General features: G+C 36.7%; 1 pseudogene; it reads right to left on the reverse strand.

The window, feature by feature from the left end:
• Positions 1-4,486: 4,486 nt before the first annotated feature.
• On the reverse strand, positions 4,487-6,981 carry LOC126076467 (tigger transposable element-derived protein 1-like; annotated as a pseudogene).
• Between the last annotated feature and the right edge of the window lie 833 nt (positions 6,982-7,814).

The raw sequence follows: 7,814 nt of genomic DNA on the forward strand, positions 1-7,814 counted from the left end.
GAAAACCAATATTGTAAGGCTGGCAGACACTTTGATGTTAATGGCACATTAGATTAGTCCTCACAACTTTATTACAAGGACTCCAAAGGTGCAGCATTTGATAGGTGACAGTCTTGCTGTGTTTCAAGGACTGGAACCTTTAATCTCCCACTGAGTTGCTAGGTTTTACTGTTATATCATCTTGGCCTTGATGTATTCCAGGACAATTTCTGCTATAATCAGAGAGAAGGGTGATTTAAGATCCTTGATAATAGTAAAGTAGAAGATGATGTCATTCATTTTATCACTTGTTCTTTTTCATTATGATTAGGAATTCCCTTTACAAATACGTATAAGCATCTAGCAATATTCCTAATTTTGTTTAAAAATCTCATCAAAAGAACTGATTTTTTTTTCCTTTTGAGCCATGCAAGTTTTTCGTAATAAGGTTTTCCTGTCAAACAAAACTGTAGTAAGTATATGTATAAATTATTTTTTTCTACTATTTCTTACAATTAAAACCCATAAAAAGCTGCTCAGCCATATTCTTTTCATGGCTTCAAAAGTTTGTGACTTACTTTCTAATATGTACAGCTTTATGATATGTTTTGTAATGGATTAATAGGATGCTTTCACTGGTAACTAAACATGCTGCCGTTATTGGTACTTGACAATGACAACCTATTTTCTATATTCAAAATAATGTATATAATAATGGTAGCAATAGTAATAACAATAAACATACATGGAAATGGACAAAAGTAAAAGTTTCTTATAGATTATATAGAGTTTGCTTTGAAGACTATTGTGGGTTTAGTTGTCCATAAAAATATATGAATTTTTATATTATACAGTAGCCAAAACAGCCTGGTACAGATACATAGACTAATGGAACAGAATTGAGAATCTAGACATAAATCCATCAACATATGAGCAGCTGATATTTGGCAAAGGCCCACAGTGAGTTAAACGGGGAAAAGACAGTCTCTTTAACAAATGGTGCTGGCACAACTGGATATCCATCTGCAAAAAAAAGTTAAACAAGACCCATACCTCACACCATGCACAAAAACTAACTTAAAATGGATCAAAGACCTAAAAATAAAATCTAAAATGATAAAGATCATGGAAGAAAAAATAGGGACAAAGCTAGGAGCCCTAATACATGGCATAAACAATATATAAGACATTATTAAAAAAGCACAAATGCCAGAAGAGAAATTAGATAAATGGGAGTTCCTAAAAATCAAACACCTATGCTCATCCAAAGACTTCACCTAAAGGGTAAAAAGATTACTTACAGACTGGGAAAAAGTTTTTAGCTATGATACATCCGATCAGAGTCTGATCTCTAAAATCTACACGATACTGCAAAAACTTAACTACAAAAAGACAAATAACCCAATTTAAAAATGGGCAAAGGATATGAACAGACACTTCACCAAAGAAGACATTCAGGCTGCTAACAGATACATGAGGAAATGCTCAGGATCATTAGCAACCAGACAAATGCAGATCAAAACTACAATGAGATTTCATCTCACTCCAACAAGGCTGGAATTAATCCAAAAGACACAAAATAATAAATGTTGGAGAGGCTGTGGAGAGACTGGAACACTTATACACTGTTGGTGGGAATTTAAAATGGTACAACCACTTCGGAAATCAATTTGGCGCTTCCTTAAAAAGCTAGAAATAGAACTACCACACTATCCAGCAATCCCACTCCTTGGAATATATCCTAGAGAAATAAGAGCCTTTACACAAACAGATGTATGCACACACATGTTCATTGCACCACTGTTTACAAAAGCAAAAAGATGGAAGCAACCAAGGTGCCCATCAATGGATGAATGGATAAATAAATTATGGTATGTTCACACAATGGAATACTACACATCGATAAAGAACAATGATGAATCCATGAAACATTTTATAATGCGAAGGAATCTGGAAGGCATTATACTGAGTGAAATTAGTCAGTTGCAAAAGGACAAATATTGCATGAGACTACTATTATAAGAACTCAAGAAATAGTTTAAACAGAGAAGAAAATATTCTTTGATGGCTGTGAGAGTGGGGAGGGAGGGAAAGAGGGAGAGGAGTATTTGCTAATGAGATAGTAGACAAAAACCATTTTAGGTGAAGGGAAAGACAACACACAATATAGGAGAGGTCAGCAAAACTGTACTAAACCAGAAGAAAGAAGTTTCCTGAATAAACCGAATGCTTCAAAGGTCAGAGTAGCAGAGGCAGGCGTTCGGGAACCATGGTTTCAGGGGACATCTAAGTGAATTGGAATATTAAAATCTATTAAGAAAACATTCTGCATCCCACTTTGGAGAGCAGTGCCTGGGGTCTTAAATGCTAGCAAGCAGCCATCTAAGATGTATCAATTGGTCTCAACTTACCTGGAGCAAAGGAGAATGAAGAACACCAAAGACACAAGGTAATTATGAGCCCAAGAGACAGAAAGGGCCACATAAATCAGGGACTACATCACCCTGAGACCAGAAGAACTAGATGGTGCCCGGTTACAACCAATGACTAACCTGACAGGGAACATAACAGAGAATCCCTGATGGAGCAGAAGAGCAGTGGGATGCAGGCCTCAAATTCTTGTAAAAAGACCAGACTTAATGGTCTGACTGAGACTAGAAGGACCCCAGAGGTCATGGTCCCCAGACCTTCTGTCAGCCCAAGACTGGAACCATTCCCAAAGCCAATTCTTCAGACAGGGATTGGACTGGACCATAAGATAGAAAATGATATTGGTGAAGAGTGAGCTTCCTGGCTCAAGTAGACACATGAGACTAAGTCGGCAGCTTCCTTCTGGAGGGGAGATGAGAAGGCAGAGGTGGACAGAAGCTGGCTGAACGGACAAGGGAATACACGGTGGTGAGAAGGAGTGTGCTGTCTCATTAAGCCGAGAGCAACTAGGAGTATATAGCAAGGTGTACATAAATTTTTGTATGAGAGACTGACTTGATTTGTAAACTTTCATTTAAAACACAATGATATATATATATATACATATATATATGTATATATATATATAAAATATGTATTTTTCTTTAGTTATTTTTTTTTTAATTCCGGAAAAAATATTTAAATTGAATTATTTCAAATAGAAGTTGTTATAATGTTTTCTTGCACTGATAGAGGACAAGCATTTTTTTGTGAAACCATTACAAGTAAAGAAAACTAAGGATTTGAATTGGTTTTCACAGTTGGGTAGGCAACCCAAGATTAATGTCCCCAGTCCTTCAACTGAGTGTTGCAGATGTTTACTGAAGAATGACTAGAAGCCTAACGCTCTATTTTGCATGCGCACTTGGGAAGAACTCTCCATCAAGCATGAATCACTTTGCTGAGTCAGCATGCTGTTGTGGTTTGAGTGTCATTCTAAACGCAAAATAGGTACCAAACTTCATCTGGTAAACAGTGTACGTAAGCATAAGTCCCAGTTTACACTGATAGTTCTCCGGTGCCTAGTCAGAATTCTTGACAACTCATTCATCAGAGCAGGTCTTTGCCAACACCAGTCATCCCCTCTGCTTAATATACTCTATTCCTTTACATTGGCTGCTTGAGTTTTGTCTTCCCTAATTTACTTCTAATTCATTCCTAAGCTCTTTCTAATTTATATTCTTCCCACACCACTCTACTGAAACTGCTCTTTCCAAGGTCTCTAATGGCCTCCTTTAGATACTTGGATACTTTTCAGGGTATTTTTTTTCACATATGTACTGGCATGGAGTTTGACACTGTTGTTTCTTCCTGCCTGAATGAAATACTCTTTTTCTTAGCTCCTATTACATTACTTCTTTCTTAGTTTTTGTCTACTTATTTGGGCTGTCTCTATTTTTATTTCCTTCTGGCTCTTCTTAAGTGTTGATATTTTTCAAGATCTATCCTTAATTCTACTCTTAAAAAAATTTCTTATATTGTTGGGATAGTTCACCCATTTTCATAGCTTTATTTATATCCTTATAAGGTCCAGGTTAGCTCTTTCCTATGAACTTCAGGAGTACGTGTTCAGGAGTATATATTCAGACGACCAAAGAAAAACTGATGCATTTGAAATACAGTGTTGATGAAGATATTAAATATACCATATACTGCTAGGAAAATGAACAAATCTGTTTTAGAAGAAGTACAGCCAGAATGTTCCTTGGAAGCAAGGATAGGGAGACTTCATCTCACTTACTTTGAACATGTTATCAAGGGAGACCAGTTCCCAGGGAAGGAACTCATGCTTGGTAAAGTACAGGCATACTTTGAGGATATTGTGGGTTTGCTTCCAGAACACTGTAATAAAGCAAACATTATAATAAAGTGAGTCACACAAATTTTTTTGATTCCCCATGCATAGAAAAGTTGTGTTTACATTATACTGTAGTCTATTAAGTGTGCAATAGCAGTAGATCTAAAATATATATATATATATACATACCTTAATAAAAAATACTTTATTGCTAAAAATGCTAACCATCAGCTTACCTTCAGTGAGTCATAATCTTTTTGCTGGTGGAGGGTCTTGTATCAGTGTTGATAGCTGCTGACTGATCAGGATGGTGGTTCTTGAAGATTGACTGGGGTGGTTGTAGCAATTTCTTAAAATAAGAAAACAATGCAGTTTCCCACATTGATTGACTCTTCCTTTCATGAAAGATTTCTCTGTAGCATGTGATACTGTTTGATATCATTTTACCCACGTAGAAAGTCTTTCAAAATTGGAGTCAACCCTGCCAAACCCTGCCGCTGCTTTATCATCTAAGTTTATGTAACATTCTAAATCATCTGTTGTCCTTTCAACATGTTCACAGTATTTTTCAACAGGAGTAGTTTCCATCTCAAAAAACCACTTTCTTTGCTCATCCATAAGAAGCTTCTCCTCATCCATTACAATTTTACCATGAGATTGCAGCAATTCAGTCCCATCTTCAGGCTCTACTTCTAATTCTAGTTCTCTTGGTATTCTCACCACATTTGCAGTTACATCCTCCATTGAAGTCTTAAACCCCTGAAAGTCATCCATGAGGGTTGGAATAACTCCTTCCAAACTACTGTTAATGTTGACATTTTGACCTCCTCCCATGAATCCCAAATGTTCTTATCGAAATCTGAAATGGTGAATCCTTTCCAGAAGGTTTTCAATTTCCTTTGCCCAGATCCATCAGAGGAATCAGTATCTATGGCAGCTATAGACTTATGAAATGTATTTCTTAAATAGTAAGACTTGAAAGTCAAAATTACTCCTTGATCCATGGGCTACAGAATGGATATTGTGTTAGCAGGCATAAAAACAACATTAATCTCCTTGTAAATCTCCATCAGAGCCCTTGGGTGACCATGTATATTGTCAGTGAGCAGTAATATTTTGAAATAAATCTTTTCTTCTGAGCAGGCGGTCTCAACAATGGGCCTAAAATATTCAGTAAGCCGTGCTGTAAACAGATAGGCTGTCATCCAGGCTTTTTTGTTCCATTTATAGAGCACAGGCAGAGTAGATTTAGCATAATTCTTAAGGACCGTTGGATTTTGGCATGGTATGAGAGCACTGGCTTCAACTTAAAGTCACTAACAAGAGAGTCATCCTGTCCTTTAAAGCTTTGAAGCCAGGCGTTGACTTTCCCTCTCTAGCTATGAAAGTCCTAGATGACATCTTCCAGTACGAGTCTGTTTTGTCTGCACTGAAAATCTGTTGTTTAGTGCAGCCGCCCTCATCAATTATCTCAGCTAGATCTTCTGGGTAACTTGCTGCAGCTTCTACATTAGCACTTACTGCTACATCTTGCACTTTTATGGACGGCTTCTTTCCTTAAACCTCATGAACCAACCTCTGCTAGTTCAAAGTTTTCTTCTGCCATTTCCTTATCTCTCTCAGACTTCATAGAATTAAAGAGAGTTAGGGCCTTGCTCTGGATTAGGTTTTGGCTTAAGGGAATATTGTGGCTGGTTTGATCTTTATCCAGGCCAAAGAAACTTTTTCCATATTAGCAAAAAGGCTGTGTTTCTTTATCATTTGTGTGTTCACTGAAGCAACAATCTTCATTTCCTTCAAGAACTTTTCCTTTTCATCCACAGCTTAGCTAACCATTTGGTGCAAGAGGCCTACTTTTGGCCTGTCTCAGTTTTAGACATGCCCTCCTCACTACGCTTAATCATTTCTAGCTTTTGATTTAAAGTGAGAGATGGCAATTCTTCCTTGCACTTGGACACTTAAGGGCTATTGTAGGGTTATTAATTTTAATTTGTCATGTCTCAGGAAATACGGAAGACCAAGGAAAGGGAGAGAGATGGGGGAATGTCTGGTCGATGGAGTAGTGAGAACACATACAACCTTCACCAGTTACATTTGCTGTCTAATATAGGCAGAGTTTGTGGTGCTCCAAAACAATTACAATAGTAGCATCAAAGATCACTGATCACAGATCACCATAATAGATACAACAATAATGAAAAAGTTTGCAATATTGTATTACCAAAATGTGGCACAGACACAAAGTGAGCACATGCTGTTGGAAACATGGCACCGATAGAATTGCTCGACGCAGAGTTGCCACTAACCTTCAATTAAAAAAAAAAAAAAAAGCAGTATCTGCAAAGCACAATAAAGTGAAGCTCAATAAAACAAGGTACGCGTGTAGACAGTCAGCTAAAAAGAAGACCTTGAACAAGATGGATTGACGCAGTGGCTGCAACAATTGGATCAAGTGTAGCAACGATTGTGAGGATGACACAGGACCTGGCAGCGTTTTGTTCTGTTGTGCATACGGTCCCTATGAGTCAGCACTGATTGGTATGAGCTGGAACTGACTCAACGGAACCTACCAATGACAACATATAGTCAGTGCTGATAAATATTCTTTCGACTCTACTTGCTACTTCACTTCATCCCCATTGAATGATCTCTGTTCAGGCCACATCATCTCTTTCCTCAATAACTTTTAATGTTCACTTGATTAAAATCTCAGCTCTAAAATTGTCTACCTCCATTCTATCGGCAAAGAACCAAATGGATTTTTCCCCTCAAATATTAATAAATATATATCTGTCTTTTTTAATAAAATTAAAACTTTCTAGTAACTTCCTCCATACGGGTTACAAGCCAAACTTCATACTATGGCTTTACAAGTATAATTTTATAATGTTTCCTCTCCTTCGCACTAACTTCTCTAGCTCTTCTCTCCCTCCCTCCCAGTCTCTGTCACTAAACTCTATTCTGTTGTCATTCTGAAATTTTTTTTTGCAGATTGATCCATATGAACTCTTTCTTATCTTCCAGTGTTTGTGAATGCTATTCTTAATACCACATCATATCATTTTACTTTGTTAACTTCTACTCTTTTTTTTTTTTTTTAGATCTCAGCTTAGAAAATATTGCTCCAGAAAACCTCCCCTAAACTTTTAGACTAAGTTAAGCACCTTATGGTAAATCTCACAATATAAGTTAAGCACCTTACTGTAAATCTCACAGTACTTTTTACTTACTCCTATATAAGTACTTGCCTCCCTGTATAAAGAGCGACTTTGGGAAGCCAGTGCTGGACCTTATTTATTGTTATTATCCTTACAATAAGGATAATAGCACAGTGACTGGAATAAAGTTTCTATTAAATAAACATGTGTAGTATCATAAGTTAACATATGTATATTTTTTTGCATGTATGTATATATATATATATAGATTGATAGATATATGTATACAAAATGGTGATAATAAGTCATTTGCAACTCTTAGGATTGTTGTGGGGTTAAAGGATAAAAATGCCTGTAAAATGTTCAGCTCAGTGTCCAGCACATTCTAAATACGCTCTATATTGTAATTA

This window comes from Elephas maximus, chromosome 4 (genome assembly GCF_024166365.1).
Source record: "Elephas maximus indicus isolate mEleMax1 chromosome 4, mEleMax1 primary haplotype, whole genome shotgun sequence".
Lineage (NCBI taxonomy): Eukaryota > Metazoa > Chordata > Mammalia > Proboscidea > Elephantidae > Elephas > Elephas maximus.